Below are 27,640 nucleotides of genomic sequence, written 5' to 3'. Positions count from 1 at the left end.
CCCCCAAGGCAGCACAGCCCCACCCAGCCTTCCAGGGGGAAGCAGCAAGTTCCCAGGCACGTGTCCATATACGTTAGCTCAGCACTGTCTCTAAAATTCCTACATTCCTGCATTGGAAGTGTCCCCCCCATCTTTCTCTTTGATTAGGACCAAATTTCCCTTTTGCTCCTCCTCCCTTACTTCCCCTTAAAATGAGATTTTTGTTGGTGATAATTATTTGGGGTGGAGGATCCTCTGGAGCAGAAAATTGTCACCCGAACAGCAAGTGGTTTGCCCTGCGTTTCAGGAGGGCAAAGAAGTGAGTGCTGCTTTGTCTTAGAAGACACTTCAGATGTGGCTCTCCGGGGTGCTGACAGATGTGTCCAAGAAGCTTGCCTGATGCCACACTGTTTCTTTTTTCCCTGAAAGTATTCAGTTAAGCTCTGCTTGGAAAGGAGAATCTGCCCTTTCCCTTACCCCTGGGGCAATCCACAGGACAAAATCATCGTCAGCAATGTGTCTCATGGTCTGAGCTATTCCTCCGGGAGAGCCCAGGCACACTGGGGTGGGGGGATGGAGCTGGGGAATGTGAGCTTCAGCAGAGGGTCCTCCATGGGAAGACCCCTCAGAGGCCTCTCCACTACCTCTCCCTGCAGTATTCTGGGTTTCCGTGGGTTTCTCCAGAGAGAATATGTACACAGAGCACCAGCCACACACGCACACATACTGACATGCTCAGTAACTTTGAGAGCATAGTCTAGGAAAGAGAAGAACAGCACCTGGAAACACTCCTCCCCTCCCAGCCCACCTTGGAGAGAGCATTCTAAGGGGAAGTCACAGAGGTCCACTCCTTTTGTAAACCATCTACTTCAAACCTCGACCTCAAATGGGCCTACCAGCCCAGCAATGGTACTCCCTACCCCAATCAACCACATTTGGCTACAGAAACACTGAGAAGAAATAGAAAATCCAAAACTGAGGTTTGTTTTTAAATCCTGGGTCAGATTAAATTCTCAGGCCCAGCACCTTTCTTGCTGAATCTATACACAAGGAAGGCACTTGGTATGCGATTTATCAGATCCTGTTTAGAGCAAACCCAGAAAAGGCAGAGAAAGGGGAGGAGAATTTATTCTTCTAAATCAGCCTGTTTGTCTCTTATTCCTACTAATTGGTGAGATTACAGGAGGCAGGAGCTATGCTTGTGTCACCCAGGGCTGAATTCTCAGTTCCTGCTGCCCAGTAGGCACTTGATCGATGTTTACTGAAAAGACAATGGCATGACTTTCATGGGAATAACCAAGGAAGCCCACATTTCCCAGCACAACAGCCTGAACCATTCTCTTCTTTCCTGAATTCCCCTTTCAAGAAGCAGCTTAGAAACTACCTGGGCATCCTCTTGGGACTGACACCTCTCAGTCTGTGCACATGGATTTCCACCTGGGCCCAAAGAGAACCTTAAAGCAAGGAAGAGGTCATTGCAACAAATCACCAATCCCGGGAAAGACATATTCACAAACTGCAGCCACCAAACTGATTCCCTAAAGAAAGAAATATTCCGAGTGGAGAGGCCAGACCCAAGTCACAAGCAGGAGACGTAAAGCAGTTCTTCCATCCCTGGGCACAGAATTCAAACTGAGGTGTGGAGCCTGAGCAAAATCCAGAGGTGTGCAAGGTCAACTGAACGTGCCCCAATTTACCTCTCATGATGTCAGACACATCCAGAACATAACCCACCCATTCCCTTCTCGAAGCTCTCCCCTCACTCTCAGAACTCCCCATTTCTGGGACACCTCGTGTGTTCAGTTCAGTTCCTTGCAGAAGTGAGGGAACGATCTTGACTCCTCACCAAATCCACTGAGTTTACCTAATTCAGTGTTTCTGGCACCTGCCCTTTCTTCTGCCCCTGCTAAGGTTTCTGGATCCTGTCCCTCTTCGGTCCTTCCTTGTGTATTCATGCCCTAGTTAAAGACAGTTTCTCTTGTCTGGGTTATAGCACCACCTGACCCCGAGGCCAGGCCCTCCCAGCGCGGCCCTCTCTAGACAGAATGATCTGAGACACACACCTTCTTCGGTCCCTTAAGTAGAACCCAGTCAGCCAGAGACTCAGATTCAGTGAGCGTACCCTACAACAACGTGCCCTCCAGCTCCGTCTCTCCTCCTCGTACTGGAGGCTCCAATAATGCCGGATGGTTTGTAGTGACCACGTGTGCTCGGCTGGTGATGCTCCCATGACTTGCTGTCTCTCTGCCAAACTTCTCACCTTCTTCCTTTAAATACTTTTGTGGCTTTAATTCTTTTTTTATTTACTAAAGTATTAAATGGACAGAGCTTAAAAAAAATCAAATAGCAAACTTCTGTTTCTGGTAAAATGTTACACTTTGTATACCCAAAACCTGGATGACGCAAAACAATTAGAAACACCAAGTGAAAACTCTTTTTCTTTCTTTCTTTCCTTTTTTTTTTTTTTTTTTTGCCTTAAGCGAAAGTTAGTTCTTGACTGCAAAAAATTACACTTTGTATCCCCAAAACCTGGATGACGCAAAACAACTAGAAACACTGAGTGAAAACTTTCTTTTTCTTTCTTTCCTTTTTTTTTTTTTGCCATAAGGGAAGATTAGTTCTTGACTGCAAAAAATTTAGAAATGTTTAAACACAAAGAATATCCTGAAATGAAATAACGTGAGAAAGAGATCACTAAACGAGAAACAAATGGTTGCAAAATGTCAACTCCCCTAAAGTGATCCATGAAGTTAAGGCTAACCTCATAAAACTTTACTGAGTTTAACTTGGGAAATTTTGTTTAGTTTTTTTTTGGTGTATATGTGTGTTATTTTAAAAACTAATAAAAATTTATTGAGGTAAATATTACATTACTTTGACAGATTTCTAATAGCAGCTCCTCACATATGGAAGTGGTCTTCACTGTTTTAAGTCTCCACGCAGTCATGTCAAACTTCCAGGGTGGTTTGAGCAACAGTGGATCTCTTTTTTCAATCAAAATATAACACTTCTACTATCTAATTCTGTAGAGTCCACTGATGTGGAAATACTATGTTCATAAGAAGTATATCAATATTCTTATAAATATATTATGAATGTATTCTATATTCTAGAACACCATCTTAGGAATTAAAATTCTATCTCACTTCAACAAGAGCAAATGCGGTATAAAGTTAAGTAACAGCAGTCAAACTAAAAAGAGGTAAGTCAAAATCACTTACAGAGAGAAAAAGCAGGAAAAGGTTCTGCTGAACCCCACCTGTGTGTGAGCCTGGATCACTGTGCCCTCACGGCTTATGTCCCTCCTGAGCACAGGTGATGCCCTGACCCTCTCCACCTCTGCCCTCTCTTGTTGACCAGCAGAGGCTAAAGGACCACTTGGAAGAAGGTGGCATAGGGTACAGGGGAGGTCCCATGAGATGGGCCAGGAGGAAATGGCAGGCCATGTACTTCAACCCAGTGGCCACACAGGTGACCCCATTGTAAGGAGACCCCCTACCGAGACAACCCCTAGACATGGGGCTCCCCCTTGGGGCAGCGAAATGACCGGTGGTCTCAGAAATGTTCATGAGACTGAGGTGGTTTGGTCTTTGCCCATCCGTTTCACTTGTAAACTTTCACGATGACCTTCCTGTCAGCACTCATATTCTATCCAACTGAGATGTTGTTTTCTGGGCCCTGCTCATGCCCCAGAGTCTGTTCTAACCACCACCCCACAAGGGTGGCTTGGCTCGGGCCCCACAACCCCAGGACCTTTTCATCTGCAAGTGAAGCTCCCATTTTCCGACTGCACTTGCAGTGAGAATTGGGCACAGTTTTCTAGGTTAAACGGTTGAGTTTGTTCAGTGACCCTGCACTTTTCCAAATTCTTCCAAACCCCGGAGATTTATCTAAATTATCTAACTTGTGAGAACAAGATTGCACATGAGAGAAAAGTGCTTTCTCTTTTCAGAATGGGTGTTCAAGTCAAGGATTCACTTTCTTGGGGCAAGTTTGTGCGTTGACTTTTGGCTACAGACTCAGCCAAAGAATGAGAAATATTAAATGAAAAGAGAGATATAAAAATGTTTCAGTGTTGGAAACTCAATAAACGTTTCCAGTTGGGTTTCATTCAATGGTTAAATGAGTCTGTTAGAGATCGCGTCTCTCAGTGGATGCAGAGACAGGTTTCTTTTCTCACATTGGGCAGGATTTTCAGGGTACTGCTTCCCAAGGTCTACTCTACATTGTGGGCAGCTGGGTTGGGTTTGGGGTCTTGGGGTTGGGGCAGAGCTGTATGGGATCTTAGGTTTGGAAACTGCCCTTCTGTCAACCCCTCTCCTGCACCACGACACTGGGAATCTGAGCTCTGAAGTCTAGATCAATGGCAGGAACTCTCCCCGGAAGCCTGCAGCTGCTTGGCTCTCTCCCTGCACCACAGGGAGTGCAAATTTGGCAGAAGCTCCCCAGCGCATTGATCTCAGAATCTAATGGGGCCAATTATGACTTGTCAGGCTCTGTTCTTTCTCCTTCCCTAGGATCTTCAGGCATTTAAAATACCCGTGAGCCAAATAAAGGGGTGTGCAATTGAAACCACCTTCCTGAAAAGCTAATGGTGCCGCAGCCTCTCTCTACCCCGGGGCTTCCAACAACCTTGCTGTCAGCCCCACCCTCTCTGTTCATTCAGTGAGCATTTACAGAGAGCATGGTAGGTACGAGGCCCAGTGGTAGGTTCTGTGGGAGACACCTCTCTCTGGGCCTTCCTGTTGTCTGCAGAATCTTCTTTACCACTAATTTTTCCCTCTTTGGTTAATCTCAAAGCTTCTGCTGAGAGTTGTGCCTTCCCACAAAGATCGAGCACCCCTGGAGGATGGCAGAACTGTGTGAAATGTTCCAAGCTGTGCTCAGTAGAAACATCCCATTAAATCTCTCAGTCTTTATCACAAGAACATTACAAGCTGTTCCCATCATATGTGGTCCAGCCAGAGTGAATGGCGCCAGCAGCATGGGGCTTATCAGACACCCCCTGCCTACTTCCTCCATTTAGACTTAGACCTTGAGGGGATAAACAATGCCACTCTAGCCTCACAGTGGTCTTGGCCATGGCAGCATGGGAGGGGTATTTCTGTGTTCCTACAAGGTAAAATCTGCCTTACAGTCCTGTTCATCCATTTTCTCCCAGGGAGGATAAGAGTTTTGTGAAGAGCTGCAGAATGCAAAAATATGAGAGCTGGTGTTCTTTAAACTTATTTGGGTTAAGTCTTGCAATGCTATCTCTGACTATGTCATTTAGATGCCTGTGACCTCTGTTTCTCATGTAAACCGATGCTGGAAGTATGATAATACCTGACTTCAAGACCAGGTGTTATACGCAAACAATGAATCATGGAACACTACATCAAAAACTAATGATGTGATGTATGGTGATCAATATAACATAATAAAATAAAAAGAGACATTAAAAAAAAGATATACTACAAAGCTGTAGTAATCAGAACAGTATGGTACTGGCACAAAAATAGATACATGGGTCACTAGAACAGAATAGATACCCCAGAAATAAGCCCATGATTATATGGTCAATTAATCTATGACAAAGGGGGCAAGAAAATGCAATGGTGAAAAGACAATCTCTTCAACAAATCGTGCTGGGAAAATGGGACAGCTACACGCAAAAAGAGTGAAACTGGACCACTTTCTAACACCATACACAAAAATAAACTCAAAATGGATTGAAGACCTAAGTATGAGATCTGAAACCAAAACTGCTAGAAGAGAACACAGGCAGTAATTTCTCCGACATCAGCCATAGCAACATTTTTCTAGACGTGTCTCCCGAGGCAAGGGAGACAAAAGCAAAATTAAACTACTGGGACTACACCAAAATAAAAAGCTTCTGCACAACAGTGAAAATATTAACATGCTTTAGCAAGTCTCCCAGCGTCAGGCCTGACACGGTATCTGGCCCTTTATGTGCACTCGAAGAATATATTTATGGAATAAATACATTGGTTAGGACATGAAACATTGTGCATAAGAAGAGGATTATACGTTGGAGGTCAGAGTATGAGTTCGAATGTCAAAAATATCTGAGGGACAACCAGCATAGATGACCAGTTGATAGCTGGAAATGTGAACCTACAGGTCAAGAGAAAGATTGGGGAGGCTGCCCCTCTTCTGGGAAGCCCACCTGTGGTTCGCCCTCCCCAAGCTCAGTGTGATATGCTTGTGTCTATCTCTCAAAGTTATTATCTGTGATGATTCCCATTTATCTCCATCTTGACAGTGTGGGCTCCTTTAAATCAGGGGCTATGTCTTGTGGACCAATTTTATCCCCAGGACCTAGAATGGTCCATGGTATAAGGCAGAGACTCAAGAATGTTTGTTGACTGAATTATCAAATGATGGTTATTTTTGAAAAAGTAAATTATTTTTCAAATCCTAAGCATTGGTTCTTAACCTACCCTCTCCCCTTACATCCAAATTTTGACAAGATCTGTCTATTTTGCTCCTTTCTCTTGGGCCTCATGAAGCTTACCTGGGCTATGGCAACAGCCCCTGTGTGGATCCATCTGCTTCTAGTCTTGCCCCTGCTCCCAAATTCATCTTTGACTCTTCTCCAAAAGTGACTATACTAAATGAAGATCTGCTTCAGGTAACTTTTCAGATTAGAAGCCTGGAACAGCTCCTCATTTCTCTTGAGATAAAACCCAAACCACTTCCTGAGGCATGCAGAGCCCTTTAGAATCTTGCTTCTGCACACTGGCCCCCCTGCAACACCCCATTTACCAGGCTCTTGAGTCAGAGAAGCTTAGGTTTCCAGCCCAACTACTTCTTCACAAAAGTTCAAGGACAAGTTTGTTCATCTGGACAGCAATTTCATCAACTACAAAATGGGCAAGCTACCACAACTTATTTCTGAGATTATAATGAGGATCACATAAAACAACAACAACAACAACAAAAACATGCAAGGTGCTTAGGAGGGTAACTGGTACATAGTGAGGGTTTAATAAATGTTTGCTATTACTTTTACTATTATGGACACCCTTTTCAAAATATTTCTTGCTCACTCTCCTTTGTGTTCTATCATATACTATTTCTCCTGTCTTCTCCTCTTTGTCTAATTAATTTCTCAAGATTTAAGATTTAAGACTCAACTCATATTTCATTTAATCAAAGAGGCCTTTCTTGAGCTTACCATCCTGGGTAAAGTTTTACAGATTCCTCAAGAACTATTTGCCTACCTCTATTTATTCCAATGTTTTATAAGTAGTTTTTGTTTTGTTTTGTTTTTAAGTAGTCTCTACACTGGACATACAGCCCAACATTGGGATTGAACTCATGACCATGAGATCAAGATCTGAGCTGAGGTCAAGAGTCAGACACTCAACTGACTGAGCCACCCAGACGTCCCATAAGTAGTTTTCTATAGTTAAGTGAATGAAAACGAGTTATTGGACTCATCTACCTGTTTCACTATACCATGACCCTCACAAGCAAGAGGACATTTCATATGGTATCTAGCATATCACAAGTATTCAATTAATGCTTTATATAGGGAATAAGGAAGGGAGATAGGAAGGAAGGGAAGGAGGGGCCTTTAAGAGAGGTAAGGAATATGGGAGAAAAGGAGGTCTTGGCAGGAAGTCCTCCTTTTAACAAATTAAATAATGTTCAATTCTAGAGATGCTGAGATGATTAGCAAACAGACAGGTTTAGGGGCTGGAGCCCAGGAGAAAGACCATGGGCAGGTAGAGACTTGGGAGATGCAGTATATGGGTGGTTGAAGGCAGGAGAGTAAAGGCAACTGCCTTGGGAGGATGTTCAGAAACAGGAGAAGTCAAGGAAGGATTGATTCCTGGGGGACACCAATATTTAAGGGACAGGCAAAAGCATGCCCAGCAAAGGAGAATGTGCTTCCTTCCCTGAACCTAAGTATGGTTTCAAAATCTCTCACTTGTGACCTGAATAACTAAGAACATTCCATCTCTCCTTCAAGGGGCAACAAACTAGGTTAAGTAAATGTTATTGAGTCATATGCCAAACAGCTGTGTCCTTTCCCCATCTGATTTCTCACCACTGTTCCACAGGAGACTTGGCCAAGTCTCCCCTCTCTCCCTAATTACAAGCTCTGTTCCTCTCCTCCTCTTCCACCCCACTCTTCAATCTTGGAGTCTTTCCCTATGCCAATCTTCCCATCTGAACTGTCCTCACTCTTCTTTATTTATCCAAAATCCTCAGCCTCCAATGCTTTTCCTGAGATCTGCCCCCTCCATGAAACCTCCCTCAGTCATTCCAGTTCACAGTGACATCCCTGTTCTCTCATGTCTATGCATTTGTGGTACCCACACTTACACTGTCTTGTTTGTTGGCTTGGTTGTTCTTAAACTGACCCAACAGCTAGGTTGGTGCTCCTCCAGAAAAGAAGCTATGTCCTAAGACACAGTCTCATGTCTTAACTGCTCAAACTCATAACTGGACAGTGTGTGCACAGTCTTGTCTCCCTTACTCTGAGAGCTCCCACTCTGAGAGCGTGGGTGGCCTGGCATCATCTGGATGAACAGGATAGCTACTGAACGGTAAAAGCTCTCCTGTGGCCTCAAAGAGTTGAAACACCTCCTAGAGGGTTCAATTTCCAGAGAGGTAGCTCTTTCAAAGTCAAAGTTAGCAGAGATAATTCATTCCTAAATCAGATAATTCAGTTAAGATCAGTCAAGTGCAGGGCAGAGAAGGGATGTTGGCAAACAATGTTTTCTCTTTTAAATGGGTTAAGTTGGTGACTTAGGGACCCAAACAGGACTCTTAATCCTGATAACTTTGGAATGTGACATACAAAGTCTGGCTATTGGGGACAAACCATGCCTGTGGGCTGGGGAAGAGCAGGCTGGGTGAGCTCCAGGTAGGCTGCTCCATCTGGTCATGGAGGAGGTGGGAGACGTGGCCTCTTGGCTGTAGCTCTCTCCTGGGCCCATATGCACACTCACACTATGTGCTAAACCAACAACAGGCAAGTCCCTGAAACCCAGACCTAGGATCAGGCCTCACAGTTGGCTTGAACTCTAATAAGTTCATAAAACAGTTTTCATTTCTTATGAAAATTCCTTTCGGAATGACCTATTTAAGGCCGACTCAGTCAGGGCCAGTCTTGCTTTGCCTCGAGTCTGCACTGCCAAGTGGAGCACATGTCCAAGGAAGAGGGACAATCACATTAGCCTCCACTGGACGGTGATGTCAGTGTGGCAGGCAAGGCACTGGGGCATTTATGAACACTACCAGTGCCAGGAAAAGTGGGTGTCGTTACCTCCCTTTTGCAGAGAAGCAAACTGGTTAAGGCAACCTAGACTTGTTTTCAAATACCAACTCCACCATTTTCATTTAAATCTGTCCTGAGCACTGGGGCACCTGGGTGGCTTAGTCGTTAAGCGTCTGGCTTCGGCTCAGGTCATGATTCCAGGGTGTTGGGATCGAGCCTGCATCAGGCTCCCTGCTCCGCGGGAAGCCTACTTCTCCCTCTCCCACTCCCCCTGCTTGTGTTCCCTCTCTCACTGTGTCTCTCTCTGTCAAATAAATAAATAAAATATTTTTTAAAATAATAAATAAATAAATAAATCTGTCCTGAGCACCTACCGTGAGCCGAGCATTGATCTAGGAACATCAGTGAATACGACAGAGCAGATCCCTGCCATCACTAAGTTTATGTTTTGTAGAGGAGTGAGAGGGAAGGGAGGGAGGGACCGATCAAGCAAATGATAAGGTAATTCTAAATAGAGCAATTATAAATAATAACAGAGGGGTGGGGTTGGGAGAGGGGCCAGTAGCCACATACACTTTTTTTTTTAAAGATTTTATTTATTCATTTGACAGAGAGAGAGACAGTGAGAGCAGCAACACAAGCAGGGGGAGTGGGAGAGGGAGAAGCAGGCTTCCCGCCGAGCAGGGAGCCCGATGTGGGACTCGATCCCAGGACCCTGGGATCATGACCTGAGCCGAAGGCAGACGCTTAACGACTGAGCCACCCAGGCGCCCTAGCCACATACACTTTAGATACTAATGTGTCCTGGGTCACAAACCATTTATTTGCTGGAAAAAGTTATTTAACTTCTCTGGACCTCGGTGTTCCCATCTGAACAGTGGGTATACTAATTGTGCCTGCTTCATGGTCACTGAGGGATTAGGTGAGCTGTGAAGTCCCAAGCACACTGTAGGTACTTGACAAGTACCGGCTCATTGTTACTATTAGATTGAATGACTCACCCCAGTTCATCCCACTTATGGGTCACCTCCTGCCTTCAAGGACAGGGGGCTGGCAGCAAGGGCTGCCTTCTTTTTCTTTAGGCTTAGAGGAAGCACATAGGCTTTAGGGCCAGAAAGATCTGAGTTCAAATCCAGCTCTATCCCTTACTATCTTATTTGTGGATGTTTGTCATCTGTAAAATGATATTACTACCACCTATCTCTCCAAACTGGTGCATAGATTATTCACTCATGAGATGAACATTTACTGAGATCTCACCAGGAATTGTCCACATTTAGTGCACTCAATAGGTAAGTTTCCCCCTTCCTGATGATATGAAGGCCATAAAACTAGTATAGCCCAGGTTTTTATGATCTGGTCTCCCATGAGTTCAGAATATGGTTATAGTACCTGTTGCCTATGAGGCACTGAAAGAGAACGATGGCAAGTCTGGATAATGCCATCATATCTGGTGGGCACGATATTCATTCATTTGACACACATTTCTCAAGTGTCCTTTGTCTGCTATGTCTGAGGGTGTCAAGATGACCAGAGCTCAGTCCCTGTCCTCCAAGTCTCGTGGTCTAGTGGATAAGGCACACTTAAGAACAAAGGATGGCAACAACTTAGTTAGGGCTGTGTTAGAGGTGTCAGCAAGATAGTCTGGATGCACAGAGAAGAAACATGCTTAATTTTGTCTAGAGAGGGCAGGGAAGGCTTTGTGGAGGAAGTGACCTTTGAGCTAAAGGATGAATCATTTTCCAGGCTCACTGAAATGCTGTAGAAAGGAGATGCTGTGGGCAGAAGTTAACAGTCTATACAAAGGCCAGGAAGGGAGACAGCACAGGAGTTCAGCGTGGCTGGAGCCCCGAGCAAGGTAGAGAAGTGAAAATGAAGGGAAACAGGGCTGAAAATGTGGGTGTCATCCAAGGAGCGGGGACCTCAGACAAGCGATGGTGAAGCTAATGTGTGACCTGCAGGGCTCCCGACACTGTCAGGAGAACCCATGAATTGTGAGAGACAAATGAATGAATGATCGATCTGACACTTGACATTTCATGAAGTGCTCTTGTCTATAGATTGTTTCACTTAAAAGATGGGGGAAATTATTGTGCTTTACCAAGGAGTTTTAAAAAATCTTTATCCCTGGCATCATCCATGAGACCTGACATCATTCACCCGGAATCACTTTGTAAATAGTGGTATGCCAGGGAGAAGGTTTGAGGAGCTGGCCTCACGTGGCATCCTCCCAAACCAGCTGACAATCCTAGGGCCAACTGCCCTTCCAACAATGGGCCAATGTGATAAAGGTGCAGCGTTAGGGAGTATCTCTGTGGTGATGAACAGTTCTGAACATGTGCGGGACTAGATCCATTGATCTCTACATGTGGAGATCACACACACACACACACACACACACACACACACAAGTACATGTAAAAACTGGCAAAATCTGAATAAGGTCTATAGATTGTACCAATGTCAGCTTCCCGGCTTTGATATTGTACCAAAGTTACATAAAATGCTACCTTTGGGAGAAGCTGGGTGAAGGGTACATGGGACCTCTCTGTACTGTTTTTGCAATTTTCTCTGAGTCTATAATTATTTCAAAATTAAATTTTTTTTTTAAATGGATCAGGCTCAAAATGGGGTAGTTACCCTATGTATTTCACTGTTTACATTTGGGTAGGTAATAGGAAAATTAAATTAGTTAATACATACAAGAGCACCTAGAATAGTGTCTATTTATGTTTACTACCTTCAAATTCACTTAACCTACTTTCTTAGATGTTTATTTTTTTTTTTTTTACAACCTCCAAGGTCCTTCTGTTAAAGTCTTTGGAGATGGGCCCTAACTCATAATGACTTACCCAGTCCTGCTATGCCTAAGAGCAGAATTTCTCAGTCTTTAATTGCAGGAAAATCACCTAAGGATCTTATTTTGAAATACAGGTTCTGATGCAGTTGGTCAGTTTGTCAATAGATAAAGTTTCTGGGAACTTTCATTGACAAGAGATGACATGAGCCTTCTTATGCAAGCTTCTGCCATAAATGTTTCTATAGCCCAGAAAGAGAGGATGTATTTGGGGAGCCCTGTGGAAAGATGGTGAATCCCCAGGTTACTGACGTAATCCCTGCCTTCCCAAGCCAGAAAAGGCACTGGGAAGGTAGGTTCCATTGCTTTGCACATACTATCTCATTAATTCTCATTTGTGCATTCCATTACTGTGGCCTTCACCCCAATGCTATGCTGGACTCTGAGAAAAGAAAGAGGAGTAAGGTGTGCCCCCTGCCCTCAAGAAGCCTCCATGGAAGGTATATAATCACAAGGCAGTGTCCTGGGTGCTAGCAGAGGGATCCGTGTGCTCTGAGAGCCCAGAAAAGAGGGTTTCGGTCAGATCAGGGATCAGGGAGGACTTCCCAGAGAGGGTGACCCTCCCACTGAATCTGAAAGACATTGTAAGAATTAGCCAGGCAGGTGACAGGAGAGGGAGGGAGGAAGCATCCTGCCAGGCAGGGGAGATAGTATGAGCAATGGCTCAGAAGTCTGAGAGATGAGAGTACCTGCTCGGAACTCGCCAGAGGTAGGTGTGCCTGGGACAGGCCTGCTTGTGGCACAGTGCTGAGAGATTCCTCGAGAAGCATGGCCAATTTGCTTTCAGAAGTTCTGGATGAAATAAAACTGGACATTTCTGCGCAGGGCATCTCAGAGCCGTTGGTATGTTCTTCACATCACAAGTGTCCCAGAGGGATTATCAGATACAGCATTTCCCACCTCGTGGTATAGAAACCCTTTGCTTCAAGACATCGTGTGGGGCACAGATTCTCTCCAACACACTTGGGAAACACTGTGCCACGCAGACAGGGTCTGACCACGACAACATAAAGATATTTTCCAGGGGATCCAGAGTGCTAGGTAACCCTTACTTTTTCTAGGGTTTCAGGGCCAGCTACTGAATCATGCTGCGTTCAACGAAAGTAGTCTCCCCCATCAGTGTCTACAGCAGGGCGGCAAGGGCTCAGCAACCTCTCCTTCTCTTAGCACCCAGGCATCTGCCTGAGCCATGGGGCCAGCTAAGCGGCCCACCTCCTCTTGCTCCACCAACTCACCTTCCCAGCTTTCTGCCAAAATTAGAGACAGACATGGCATCTCACTGTGAAATGTTTTGAGTAATGTGGTGATTACTCAAAAGGAGAAAATGAAAAATCAAAAATTAATCAAATCTTCAAATATAACCAGGGCTGGGGAATTGGTGAAATTGTATTTTGTTTTCATAAGAAGAGTAGGACTGATGATTTTATTTTATATATATATATATATATATATTATATATATAATATAATGTTACATATTTTAGAATGCTGGAGGGGGCAGAAAACACTCTGGAGTCAATTTGAGCCCTGAAAGAAGATCATAACAAATCACAAGCTTAATCCCCACCCCTCACCCCCTCTACTCCTGCATGCCCCACCCCCACAGTCCTCATAAATTCTTCCAACCAAGAAAAAGATTTCTCATATGCCTTAGAGTAGAATTTACTGCCTCAGTTCTCCACCAGCCCTTCCTTGATTATCAGCTCACTAAATATTTATGAGGGCTTTTCCAAGGTACAAGCGCTCTGAATTCAGTCCCCACGGCCACCACACCAATGAAATGTACGACATCCGGGCTCACTCTTGCTTCACTAGTCCTGTCTACACACCATCTTAGCCTACACAGACATCAGGTTTTATACTTCAGGGTTTTTATTCTTTCAAACAAATGGTAAATACTGGTGGATCCCAGCTAAGGAGAAGACAGTGTCTACCTGGAATATAGAAAAAGACAGGAGATTTGTCAAAGAATACGGCACCTCCCACATTTTGAGGTATAATCTTAAGTGGCAGATTTAAAGGATTGTTAGGTTATAGTTACAAAAGCATGGATGACCACAAGACAGGTAAAGGATGGAAGAGCCACCTCGGTAACCGACCTGGCTGGGAGTGGATTGCACCTCACTCATTTCTTAGCTTGACAATTAAAATAATGTTTGCTCTCTACTCTCTCATAAATTCAGCACTCTGCTGAAAAGCTGTGTCCCCGACGAGCATCTTTGAGGAACTTGGGGTATGGGAAGTAACGGGACACCAGAATGTGATCCTAAAGTTCAGGTCTGAAAACCTTTTCCCCGGTGGGGGCAGAGGAAGGACCCAGAGCCCTAACACCAAGCATCCTCTCTTTGCCTCTGCCTTCCAGAGGAGTCTCTACCACTCAGTCCCATGGCCTTCATCCTCTTCACTCGGTACCACTAAATACACACAATCTGAATTATCTTCAGGGTCACTAGACAACCAGGAAAGGTCGTCTTTCCGTACTTGGAAAGCCCAGCCCTTCCTTTCATAATTTCGGGGAGTTTCATGGCTGTGACAAGAGAATGAGGACGGACACACACACGCACGCACACACACACACACACACACACACAGCCTCTGTGCCTGTTCTTTTTATAGGCTACAGCACATCTGTTCATTGTAAGGCTGCAGAAACCTAAAACCCAAAATGTTGATAGAAACAGATATGTTTTATTCCATGTGCTAAAAGAAAAATTAATGAGGCAAATACTGTTTCTATGGCCAACTTGGGATGGAGAAAGTGACAACCTCCATCTATATCGTTGCAATCTTGAGGCAAGAAATGAGACTAGAGAACAAAGTCGTCTAATTTTAATCCCTTTGAGAGAAAAACTGCAGTTCTATTTAGGAAGCAGCTCTTCTGGGGGCTGTGGAAAAGCATTCCAGAAATAAATACGATTGCTCCACGAATGAGTGAGTGTAGGCGCTCCCCTGAGGTCCAGCCCCTTACCAGGGCCTGTCCCTAAGTCGCGGATGAGTCAGAGGTGGCATAAGGCACCAGGGAGAGGGTTGGGCCAGAAGCCCTGCAGCAGAGTTGTCAGGTTTGTTGGGTTTGAGCCAGGATGGAAAGAAGTTGGGCAGACAGCCAGGGAGGGGCTTTGTAGGATTAAAGCTCCTCTCGGTGCCTGGAATTGCACGAACTCCAGCCTGGGAGTCTGAAGGCTACACAGCAGTGTGAGGGTTTGGAGTCTCCTCACACCACAGACACTGAGCCTTTGACTTTCAACAAATGGACTAAGCCTGTGGATTCATGAAAGGAGAGAGGAACAAACTGAATGGTCTGAAAACCGTGGGGTCCCAGAAGAAAAGGGTCAGCCCAGGTCTTGATGGACGAAGCATGGAGCAAGACTGTAATATAACTGAGCTCCCAGGACAGGGCTTCTGTTCCTGCCTTTCTAAGTCCACTGTGGTGTTTGCATGATGTTAGGGAGAATGACTGGAACTGGAAGGGAATGGGTGGGCGGGGGCAGCAGGGACATGGACGTAAGTTACAGCAGGCAGGGGTGGGAGGGCTGCGCTTGGGTCATCCCATAGTGGGAGTGGGCCACTGAGGGGATGCTGGAAAGGGGATGATGGGGTGCTGGAGACAAATTTAACAGGCTTAAACATTTGGCATGAGAATGCCATGGGGTAGGAAGGGGCATCATTCGAGTGGAGTTGTCCATTCATTGATCATGCATGTGCTGGATCACGGACAGCGCACACACAGACCCCAGACCGGACTGTGCTGGCCTGCCTCCCCCAGCAAGGACTGCCCCCTGTGAGCCCCTCCCCCAACACTTTCAGACAACAGAGGGGGCTGTGGGTCTCTGAGAGCTGGAGTACTCCCCTTCCCAAGTCCCCCCACGCACCAAGCCACAGGCTCTCCCCCTGCAGAGGGAGATCATCTGTGTCCTGAGACAAGGCCAGAACTGAACTGATAGTTTACTAATCCTTTAAAATCAGCTCCAGCTCCCAGAGTGAAAAACCAAAAACAACAAATTGCCTCCCTCTTTTTCTTTTTTTAATGGAAACCCAAAGAGGAAAAACAAATTCCCTGAGAACGACTAAATTTGTCCTCATCTTACTGGGGACTCTTACCTTCTTGTACCAAACTTTCCTAAAAGCCCATGTGCCCTTTCGAATTCCATCTGCTATACACCTAGGAATGGTCTAAGCAGCTCCTCATTCCTCTGAACATCCACTGGGAGACAACCCAGCGACTTTAAAAATCCTCCCAGGACCCGAGGCAAAGCCTGCATCTGCTTAGAGTCTTGATGATGACAGTGGGAGCCCCGGGACATCCGCGTTACCCACCACGCTAATGGCTACAGCGCCAGGCTCTGCAGGCAGGGCTGAGCTATTTCGGCATTTTCCCCAAGAAATGGCTCAATTAAATAAGAAAGAACCAAATCTATAAAATGCAAAAATAGTTCAATGCAAAAATGCTCCCGCCACTGGGAACTGGAAAGAGTTGCAGCTCCAGAGACAATTTTATAGGGTCTCCTGGCATTGTGGAGCTTATTAAAATCATAGATCACAGAGCTGAGGGCTGGAGGGAATTTCAGCCCTACTTCCATTATTCTCCCTACTCCCCTAAGTAAGAGAGTCACTTTAATCTCTCAGTAAAAGACAAGATGGTAGAAGAGGCTGCACCGTTACCATGACCCTGAACTGACCCCCACCGTGCCCGCACGCTTCCTCACATTTCCGATCTGATGGCCCCCAGGCCTCCATGGGAATCCATTTGATGGTTTCTCTGTCCTCAGTGAGGGTTCCTGTGCTTTATCAAAACCCGCCCTGTGTCGGGAAAGCTGCCTTTCCTCCTGTCTCCTTCTTCCCTTTTCCACCAGCTCTCACCTCTCGGAGAGGAGAAACCATCCGTTCTCTCTGTGATTTCCCATTCCTCCCGTTCTGTGAGTCTTCAGTACTTCTATACCAGGCTCTGAGCCAGACAGCTGAGACTGACACCCGGCCCAACTTTTGTACTAGTTATTTCGCCTCGAGCAAATTCTCCTTGACCCACCATCGGTGTGCCCCCAGGTCTGGGGAAAAGTCTCATACTCGTTACAGACGGAGAGCTGTCCTGGTAATCTTGAAGTCTGGGTTCTGGTCTCAATTCTAGGGTAACAGGATGTATAGGCTTGGGATGATCTCTAAATTGCTCTGATTCTCACCATATTCCCTTTTAAGTGGAAATAAATCATACTCATTTCACAGGGTGGTCGGAAAGATTAACAATGATGATGGAAAGGCTTTGCTTCTGTAAAGTACGGAAGCCATGCAAGGTATTAGCTTCATTATTATTCTACCATATTGTCGAGGTCCCTAACATGGAACCTGGGTAAGTTGTCCCTGTGTTAGGCAACACCCAACATAATACCTCCTTCTCTAAGGACTGATCTCCTTTATAGACTGGCCTGGGGAATGACATTTCTCTTCCACAATCCTTCCCTCCTAGTCAAAAGTCACTGACCTAACCAGATGAATCATATTCTCTCACCAGGGAGTTTAGAGTTAGGATTCGAAACCCCTCGTCAATATCTGATGCTCACTTCAACTGAAGACATATAAATGTGGGAGACGAGGAATCGTTATATTTGGCCCATACACAAAGAAGCAGAAAAAGAGAGAAGTATGAAGCAAGCACCTGCATTCACCTACTTTTGCATCCAAGGTCCAGGCTCTGGAACTATGAATGCTGCAGCAGAAGATGAACCAATGAGTCCTGCATGGCCTACGATGGGTCCAGGGTGAGCTGGCGCTTGGCCAAGGGACAGCATGCAAGCCCTGCCATCCAGACTCGCCTGACACTCACAGTGAGGCCTTGGTGTTCTCTTGTTGAACATAAGTCATTTCACAGAGTGTCAACATCAGATGAAGCCACTCTGTGACCAGGCTGGACCAAGACAAAAACAAGCCACTTCATAACTACGTCTGAACATAGACAAAACATGAACACTGTCCAACTAGGGAAATGATCAAACATCCCCCCCCCCCCCCACCTTCCTGGCTAACAGGAGTGACTGCTGACTCTTTCCTGATCACAGTCTTAGCCTGGTCTAGTCTCTTCTTCTAGACAAGCCCATGTATTTCAAGCCACTTTTAAAACAATGACCAGCTCTCCCTATAGATGACTGGGCATTTTTTAGAACGTCACTGCAAAGGATTTCAACAGTGCAAAGGAAACCATTTCTATACTGTTTGTACTCCCCTGCCTTTCTCTTTCTCCATCATAGCCTCACAGCTTAATTGTTGCTAATAAAAAGTCCATTCATATGTCTTAGTGCTTCTGAGTAAAGCAATAATGGGAGTCCTGGTGCCCTGCTTCTCATCACAAGAGAACAGGGTATAATTTCTTATATTTAAGGAGACCTAATTATGAGGAAAAGAATAACATTCTTCTCATTGTTACAATATATTCCATTTTGTATCTTGATGAAAAAAATAATTAGTGCATAAAAATCAATATGGAGCTCTTTTTCTGCATACAAACACCAATACCTCCCTTAACCAAAGAAAGAAAAAAAATCAATATTAAAACAAAGGAAAAACTGGATGGTTGATGTCTATGACTTTTTCAAATTCAGAAGAATTTTCCACATACAGAAACCTCTTAATTGAAATCTCTCTTCTGTTCAAGTTGGCATTCATCAATTATGATGACAATAAATGCTTTCTATTCTGGATGAAAGCAAACGTTCTCTGATCCCTGGAGCGCAATAATGGAACATTCATTTTTAGGTTGTGGGACATTGATCTCTCCTGAAAAAAAGTGTACGGTTTAAGAAGCAGAAACTGTTCCTTTCTGGTCACCCCTTCTCTGCTGGACTTCTGGGATAGACCTCCCATTTCCAAATCAAAAGCCTCACTTCTTTATGTTTTTTCTTTGGGTTTTTTAATAAGATTTCAGTTTTTAAAAGGTGATTTCTTGTGGATTCTAGATATCATTTCCCACTAAAAAGATTCAGACTTTACGTAACAATAACCACAACAAAATACAATACAACAAAACAAAAACAAAAATACTGATTCCAGGACTGGGGAAGTAAAAGCCCAGAGGGACCTACAAGCCTATGAAATCTCATTGTACCAGAGAGCAAGGAAGTGCTCGGAGACTATGGGGCTCATGCCGAAAATATTAAAAAAACAGCTTACGGGGCCCACACTGGCCAAATCAACTTAAAAAAAAAAAAAAAAAAAGATGCATGTCCATAGTAGTAGTCAACACAAAGAAAGAGAGAAGGAGTGTCATGGGACAGGGAGGAAAGCCCTCCTTTACAGAAGAATGCCAGGTAAATAAAAGTGGGATGAATCCCAGAAATAGAAAATTGCTGTTTTACATCCTTAATAGGATAATGGTTTCAGGTAAAGACCATGGACCCCAAGGGGTCAAAGAGTGCAAGGAAGCAGACCGTTTGGCCAGTACTAAGTATCAATCCTTGTTTTAATTACTAATTACCAAAAGGACAGTAGATCTTTATGATGGAATGATTGGGTGGCCGATACCTTATGCACGGGACCCAGGAGGGCATCATTTATGGTAGGGCAGCCTGAGGGCATGCAACACAAAACACAAAACAGGACCTGGGAAGGTGCTTCAATGATGGGAAAGATGGGGGATATAAGATGAGATGAAGTGACACATAGGACGCAATCAGGAAAATCCAGAGTATGGGACATTCTATAAGAAAACTGGCCTGCCTTCAAAAATTCAACATCATGTCAAAAAAGAAAAACATCTAGATTAAAAGAGACTAAAACCTCGCAACAACCAAACATAGCTTATGAGCCTTGATTGAATCCTGGTTGGAAAATAAATAGCTATTATACATATTTTTGGATAATGGGAAAATATGAGCATGATTGGATATCAGAGCATTACTGTGAATTTCCTTAGGGATGATAATGGCCTGTGATTTTGAGGAAAATGTCCTTATTCTCTGGAAATACATGCCCAAATATTTGGGAGTTAAGTGTCATGCTCTTTGCAACTTAACTTTGAAAATGGTTCAAGGGAAAAGGAGGGGAAGGAAGGGGATTGGGAGAGAGGAAGTAACAACTCCGGCAAAATGTTATGAATTATTAAATCTAAGTGGACGATCTGTGAGGTTTTATTGTTCTTTCAACTCTTCTATTGCTACCAGTTGAGTTCTCCAGGAGGCTGATTCTGGGATGGAGGTTAGCATGGGGGGTTTATTAGGGCATGCTGTCAGGATCATCACTGTTAGAGGAAGGAAGGAAGCAGGATTGGGCAGAGGAAGGAGTCGGACTGGGTTGCAAACACAAGGACTCAGCTGAGCTGATCCTTCTGGGACTTTGGAGCTGGGATGGCTGTTCCTGGTTGGTCCCTATTAGGGTGAGGGGGCAGGGCTGTTACTCCCTCTGCCCCCAACCCAGGATGTCAAATGACTGACTTCAGTTCTGAATGGGGGATCTGGGTGACACAGCAGAACACTCATAAATTTGAAATGTTTTGTATTAAAAGCTTGGGGTTGGGGATGTAAAAAAATTGCTTTGCCCTGAAAACATTTGATAACCACCTGCCTACATTCATTTCATCCTTATAAAACACTTCAAGTATAACGATTGGCATCCCCATTTTAGAGATGAGGGAACTGAGGCAGCGCTAAGTCAAGTCACCAGCCCAAGGTAAATGTTAGGGCTGGAATTCAGATCCAGGGGGTCTGACATCAGAAGTGTGGGGTTAACCCACTGCACTATTATACTCCATTATTTCATTTAGTCCCCTGGAAAACATCATCTCCTCAGAGTCCCCCCATTCCTGCCTGGTCCATCTGTCTTACTGTCCCAGTTGCATGAGGAGTGGTTCTCATCTGGTGGCCCAGTCCATTTACAACGATTCCAGATCTTCCTCCACAGAAATCATTTCTTCCCCATTCCAAGCCTGTTCCCATCTCATTGCATGAGCAAGGAACCCACCTGTGCTATTTTAGCCTCCATATGTCCCTTATTTCAGAAGGGCCCTTTGCTTCCACCAAGGAAAGGGGCCAACAGATGTGTTTTTAAAAACTGAGTATCACTGGCACATAACAGGAACTTGAGACATGCTTATCAGATGGTTGAATAAAGGGAGCTTTACTGGATGTAGCAGGGAATCTTGCATTTTAAAGGAGACATTCGGGGAAACTTTTTGCTGATCTTTCATGAACATCAGTGTTCTTACTTCATGGTTCCATGACAGCTCATGTGTGTGTGTGTGTGTGTGTGTGTGTGTGGTGTGAAGTAAGAAGTAGAAAGCTCTATCCCTCTGTCACAAAAACTTAAGGGGGCCCCAAAGCATGGTCACTTGAGCCTCGAAGTGTTAAAAATTCAGTAAGGCAGCTTGTTCTGTCCACACACGTCTTTTTTCTCCCCAGCGTGCCCACATATCTCCGGAATACCCAGACTGGGACACATTTCCAAGAAGCCACCTGGAACCACTGCTTGCTCCCTCTGACCCTCAGGGTTATCGTGGAGTCTGGCTGCTCACGTCTTGCTCTTTTCCTTCTGGTGACTCCTCTCTCCAGAATCCTATCATTGCTCTTAGATTTAGCCTCTAGGAGAATCCACTCACACATGTATGTGGTCTCCCACACAATCTGTGTCTGAACCTCAATTATAGATGTACTTTTATTTCCACTTCTCCCCCTCAAAGGACTCTGTTTCTCACCTCTATCAGTACATGCACTAAGGGGCTCGGAAGAGGTCATCATCATTATATGTGCTGTGTATGCATATAGGTATATGCACACATATACATAGCCATTTGCACATACACACTCGTATATGTAATTCCACAACTATCAAAATGAATGATAGTTAGCTCTCAAGTCTTCCAATCCCCCTACACAGATGGAACAGCTCGGCCTTATAGGCTCACTCTGAGCACAGCTACATTTCTATAGTAACTCAAAATTTTAGCATAATTTATCTGTCCGTATGTTTGTCTTCCCCATGAGTCTGAGAGCTCCTATGGGTAAGAAGCCTTACAGCTTCTTATTCTTTGTATTTCCAGGGCCTGGTAAATAGGTACAATGCTGTTGTGTGCATTAATAAAAGAAGCAATATCAGTCGGTCAACCATATTATTAAAGGGTGACTCAGTCCAGTAGGACATGTGAGTGTAGCAAAGGGTTCTTATGTTTTCCTACTTCCTACCTACACAAACCTGGACGGTATTAGTCCTTCCAGAAAGATTTTTGTTCTTTTTAGAATGGAAATTCTTGAAATAAAAAAAACATCCTTCATTTGTTCTACACAGAGACCAGTGATGCTAAGAACTTCCTAATTGTTTGATATTAATCAGAAATTTTATTCATGGCCTAATTTTCAAAAATTGCTTTCCTGTACCATCCCTCAGGTGTATGTGTATATATGTTTTTATACACACATTCTAGTTTGTAAGCTCTTCAGAGAGAGGACTGGTCAATCTTTATATTTTATGATTCCAGCATATGGCCATATTAATCAACATTAAATTATAAGTAACTATAGCTGTCACTTTAGGACACTGCTTTGGGAACAACTATTAACTAATGAACAAAGAGCTCAGATATCAACCATAGGACGTTATCTATGGCTGTCTTGAAACACCTGGCACTATGATTATTTGCTGGAGCAGGTCTTTGTAGTAGTAAAAGTATGCGATGGTTGGTTCTAACTTGTTTTGTGTGATAGCTTCTAAAGGATTTCTAGTACACACGCAGCCCTTTTCCTCTCCCCACACCCCTCCAGGACCCTGTTGCTTTCCACTGGTATCTCTCAATCTGGCTAGAGCTCCGTGGCCTCTTGTGCGCTTCTCTCCATACCTCGCTCTGTGGCACCAGGAGGAGGGCGGAGCAGCTTCAACCTTAGAGATGATGGGGATCAAAGGAACTTGGATTCCTAAATAGGAATTTCTAGCTCTTCCTAAAGAACTTGGATTCCTAAATAGGAATTCCTAGCTCTTCCTAAAGGGAAGAGCTAGGAATATGAGGGGAGAGACAGATGGATGGAACTAAGGCTGTTGAGGGCTTATCATTGTGCCAGGTATGATGTCAGACATTACACCTGTTATTTAGTCCCCTGAAAAATGTTACATATTGTCTTCAGTTTACAGAAGAGAAAATGAGGTTTCAGTTTCCCACGTCACACAACAAGGATGTGGCGGAACCCAAGCCAGCCATCCCTGATCCTCTTCAAGATACCCAGCTGGGAGCCCTGATTCTTACGACTCACTTCCCACTGGAGGTGCAACCTTGAATAACTTCACTGAATGAAGCATTTTGAGTGTTTTTCCCCTGAGTATTTTATTTATTGTCATGTAACATCCTGTATTAATAAATCACACAATCTATATCTCTTTCTGCACTGGTAGAGAGTAGGCTATCACATCTCCCAGGGAGATCGCTATGCTCTCTCTCTCTCTAGCTTCGATTGGTGGAAAAGAATATCTTTCCCTTAACCCCACTCTTGCTCAAAGTCTTAGTTAAAAATCACTTGATTGCAAATTAAAAAACAAATCACCCTCACTCCATCTTGTCCAGACAAAAGGAACTTAGAAGGAGACACAGGTGTCTAATGGAACCCAAGGTCAGAAAGTACAATCAGTCCTCAAAAGGGCCTAGAACCAGAAACTGAAGAATCAGTAGCAAGTAAATCAGGTTTTCTCTCATTCTCTCCTCTCATTCTCTCTCTCTCCCTTCCCCTTACTCGCTCTACACATCTGTGTCATCCTTTGCCCTCTCCACGCATTTGACCTCTATTTGGGCAAGTACTTGACTCATGTACAATCTCTCATCTCAGCTGTCCATCACTTCTCAGTTCAAGCATCTCACCCAGCCCTTAACCATGTCTCTAGGTCCCACCTGTAAATTCTCAGAAAACAGAATCTGATGGGCCTATCCTGAATCACACGGTCACCACAATTCTATCAGTGGTGACCACAGAGGCAGGTGACTTGCCTCACAGATCTCTGCTCTCTGAGAAGGAGGTGTGGGCAGTTTCTGAACAGGGTATGGGAACAGGGAAGGCATGATTAGAGGAAGAAATGACTGGAAGTTGGTCATAGCATGAAATACGGTAAGGTGCGAGTATTGTCAGTTATAACTGAAGAGCCCAGAACCAGAGGAGACTAAGCAGAGGATCCCTACTAGCACAGCTGCTAACAATGTAATGACCACGGTGAGAAATTGTTGGGCCATGAATGCTTTAACCCAAAGTTATATTTCTGGCCTTTTTGACTCTTTGATTCCATTTCTTCCTGTCAATATTTGACCCATTGTGAAATAACAAAATCCTGGAAACAACCTGAAGGTCTTTCGCTACGGAAATGGTGAATCAAATTCTGGAATAGTCATTGTACAGAATACTGTGCATCTCTTAAAAGGAATGAGTTGGATCGATATGTATTAGCTGAGAAAATATTCAGGATTTTATTAAATTAAAAAACACTGCAGAATAATGTATATAATATCCTAATTTATAAAACAACAACGACAACAAGAACAACTACAAAGCAAAGTTCTAGCCAGCTACATATGTGTAGATATGTGTAGGTGAGTAAGGATATACCAAACTGTGAACACTGGTTACTTTGGGGGCTGGGGAAGGGGGATTAAGGAGTGAAAATGGTAGACAATTAATGTTTTCTTTATATACTTCTGAATCATTTGTTAGAAAACCCACATGCCATCCTTGTAATTTTTTAAGTTTATAAATGAAGAAGAAAGGTTTTTTTAATTTCTATATTCAAGAGCCCATCTTAAATACTACCATTTCTGGCCTTTTTAGATCCTCTACCTACACATGGGTGCTCTGTGCAAACTCCCACAGAACATGAACTTCTCTTATGATTCTGATATTCTGCCTGGAATGATAGATGGTGCCTATTTCTCTTCACCTTACTTACACTGTAACTCCATCAGGGAGCCATTTTTGGACACCCCCCCAAAAAAAACCCATCTAAAATGGTATATTATACAGAAGAGATACCTGGTAAATCTTTACTGAATAGGATTAACTCAATACTTAGAATTCTTCCAGCATGTCCTGTATGTTGTCTTCAAAAAGGTAGATTCTTTCTAAGAATTTGCCTTGACCTGTAAATGCAGCAATCTCCAATTCTATAGTACAATGCCATATTATTTTCTAGCCATTTCAAGGTAATTTATATTTTGGATCATAATTTGAGGGGAAATCAAATGAGTCATTTTTTTTAATATTGTGAGCTGATAACTCAGTGAACTCCAAGCCACCGTATGTCTTTAAAATTAATTTGGGGCACCTCAGCTGACCTTGGCAGGCACAGTCCAGCAGGCCCAGGGCTTGAAAAACCAAAGCAGTGATTCACACTGACAGAGATGAAATGGCTCATGTCAAACTCTTCCAAATTACACTCATGCTTGACATGCTATTCTCCTTCTGAATGCACCTCTTTACTGGGAAACCATCATTCAAGGGACATATAGTTAAACATTTAATAAATCCATGATCAAAATCCAGGAGTATAATTAAACCTTTGATGAAAGTGAGAGAGGGTGGGAGCAGAACCCAGGTAGAACACAGAGAACAAAGGCGAGGGGTAGGGAAGACGTTTGTGTTGAGACTGTGGTAGAAACTCTGAGACTTTCAGTTGTCCTTTGGACCATGCTTTCACTTAGCTCTGGTGGCAGCAAGTTTATAGGGAACTAGAGACTAATCTCAGTGGACATTAAGAAGCTCCTGAGGAGTTAGACCAAGGCGCTGTCATGTCAACAATGCAGGCACTTGAAGCTGACCTTGAACTCACCCATTGCCATACAGCAAGAATAATCTGTCTTAGTGCAATATAGACTTAATAATAAAACCCTATACCCATAAAGATTACTAGAATAAGAAAAGACCTGGGGAGGAGGGATTAGATAATGTATACCAAATAGGGTGCACTGAGGGAGAACGTAGTGAGGGCAGCAAGGTACGATGAGGAAACAATGGAACAGGGGTCCAGAGACCTGTTTCTGCCTCTGCCACGAAAATCCCCATTTGTGACCTTGAACGTATCGTTCCAGCTCTTAAAAGTCTCATGGGGATGTCATTTGTTCCTCACACTACAATGTGCAAAAGAATCACCTGGGAACCTTGTTAAAATGCAGAACCTGATTTAGTAGATCTGCGGAAGTTTTGCATCTCACAAGTTCTGGAGAGATCCACAAACCACACTGAGAAGCAAGAAATTTGACGATCACCAGATTCCCTTCCAGCTCTAAAATTCTAATTCCTAAAACAGCATCTCCACCTTCTCATGTAGACCCCTCTGAGTACCCCCTGTCCCAGCAGAGAGTGGCCTCTGTCTTCAGAGACTCAGTCTGTTTTCGTTCCCAATTTAACAGTGCCACAATTCTCATGATCACTTGGGATTCTCCTCTTCCACCAAATAAAGGGGAATGGAAATTGAACAACCCATCCTTTATCTTCTAAGCTTAGAGGCAAGCACATAGGCCCCCCCTTTTTTTAAATTTTATTTTATTATGTTATGTTAGTCATTAGTTTATGATGTAGTGATCCACGATTCATTGTTTTCATATAACACCCAGTGCTCCATGCAGTAGGTGCCCTCCTTAATACCTATCACCAGGCTAACGCATCCCCCCACAACCCTCCCCTCTAAAACCCTCAGTTTGTTTCTCAGAGTCCACAGTCTCTCATGGTTCATCTCTCCCTCCGATTTCCCTCCCTTCATTTTTCCCTTCCTTCTCCTAATGTCCTCCATGCTATTCCTTATGTTCCACAAATAAGTGAAACCATATGATAATTGACTTTTTCTGCTTGACTTATTTCACTTAGCATAATCTCCTCCAGTCCCATCCATGTTGATGTAAAAGTTGGGTATTCATCCTTTCTGATGGCGGAGTAATATTTCATTGTATATACGGACCACATCTTCTTTATCCATTCATCTGTTGAAGGGCATCTTTCAATAATCTCGGCTCTTTCCACAGTTTGGCTACTGCGGACATTGCTGCTATGAACGTTGGGGTGTGTCTGGCCCTTCTTATCACTACATCTGTGTCTTTGGGGTAAATACCCAGGAGTGCAATTGCTGGGTCATAGGGTAGCTCTATTTTTAATTTTTTGAGGCACCTCCACACTGTTTTCCAAAGTGGCTGTACCAACTTGCATTCCCACCAACAGTGTAAGAGGGTTCCCCTTTCTTCACAACCTCTCCAACATTTGTTGTTTCTTGCCTTGTCAATTTTTGCCATTCTAACTGATCTAAGGTGGTATCTCAGTGTGGTTTTGATTTGAATTTCCCTGATGCCTAATGATGATGAACATTTTCACATGAGGAGATTTTTCTGCTTGTCATTTGGAAAATTGACAAGGGCAAGTGACAAACGCTTCAACCAACTTGTTGATATTCTAGACATTTCTTTCCAGTGCTTTTTCATATATATATATATATACACACACACACACACACACAAGATACATGTTTTTTCAAAATGGGAATTATAGTGAATATATAGGTTCATGCTCACTACCAAATTGTATTTTCTCATTTCATGAAAAATCTTCAAAATTGTGATTTTAATGACTTCACAATATTTCATCA

At 43.8% G+C, this 27,640-nt stretch overlaps 1 protein-coding gene across 3 annotated transcripts in view; it reads right to left on the bottom strand.

Moving 5' to 3' along the window:
- The window catches only part of CUNH11orf53 (chromosome unknown C11orf53 homolog), a 396,668-nt gene that overhangs the window by 245,767 nt on the left and 123,261 nt on the right, over positions 1-27,640 (bottom strand). The window lies entirely within an intron of this gene.

The sequence above is a fragment of the Phoca vitulina genome, unplaced genomic scaffold (genome assembly GCF_004348235.1).
Source record: "Phoca vitulina isolate PV1807 unplaced genomic scaffold, GSC_HSeal_1.0 scaffold38, whole genome shotgun sequence".
Classification (NCBI taxonomy): domain Eukaryota; kingdom Metazoa; phylum Chordata; class Mammalia; order Carnivora; family Phocidae; genus Phoca; species Phoca vitulina.
This window is presented reverse-complemented; position numbering and strand designations above follow the sequence as displayed.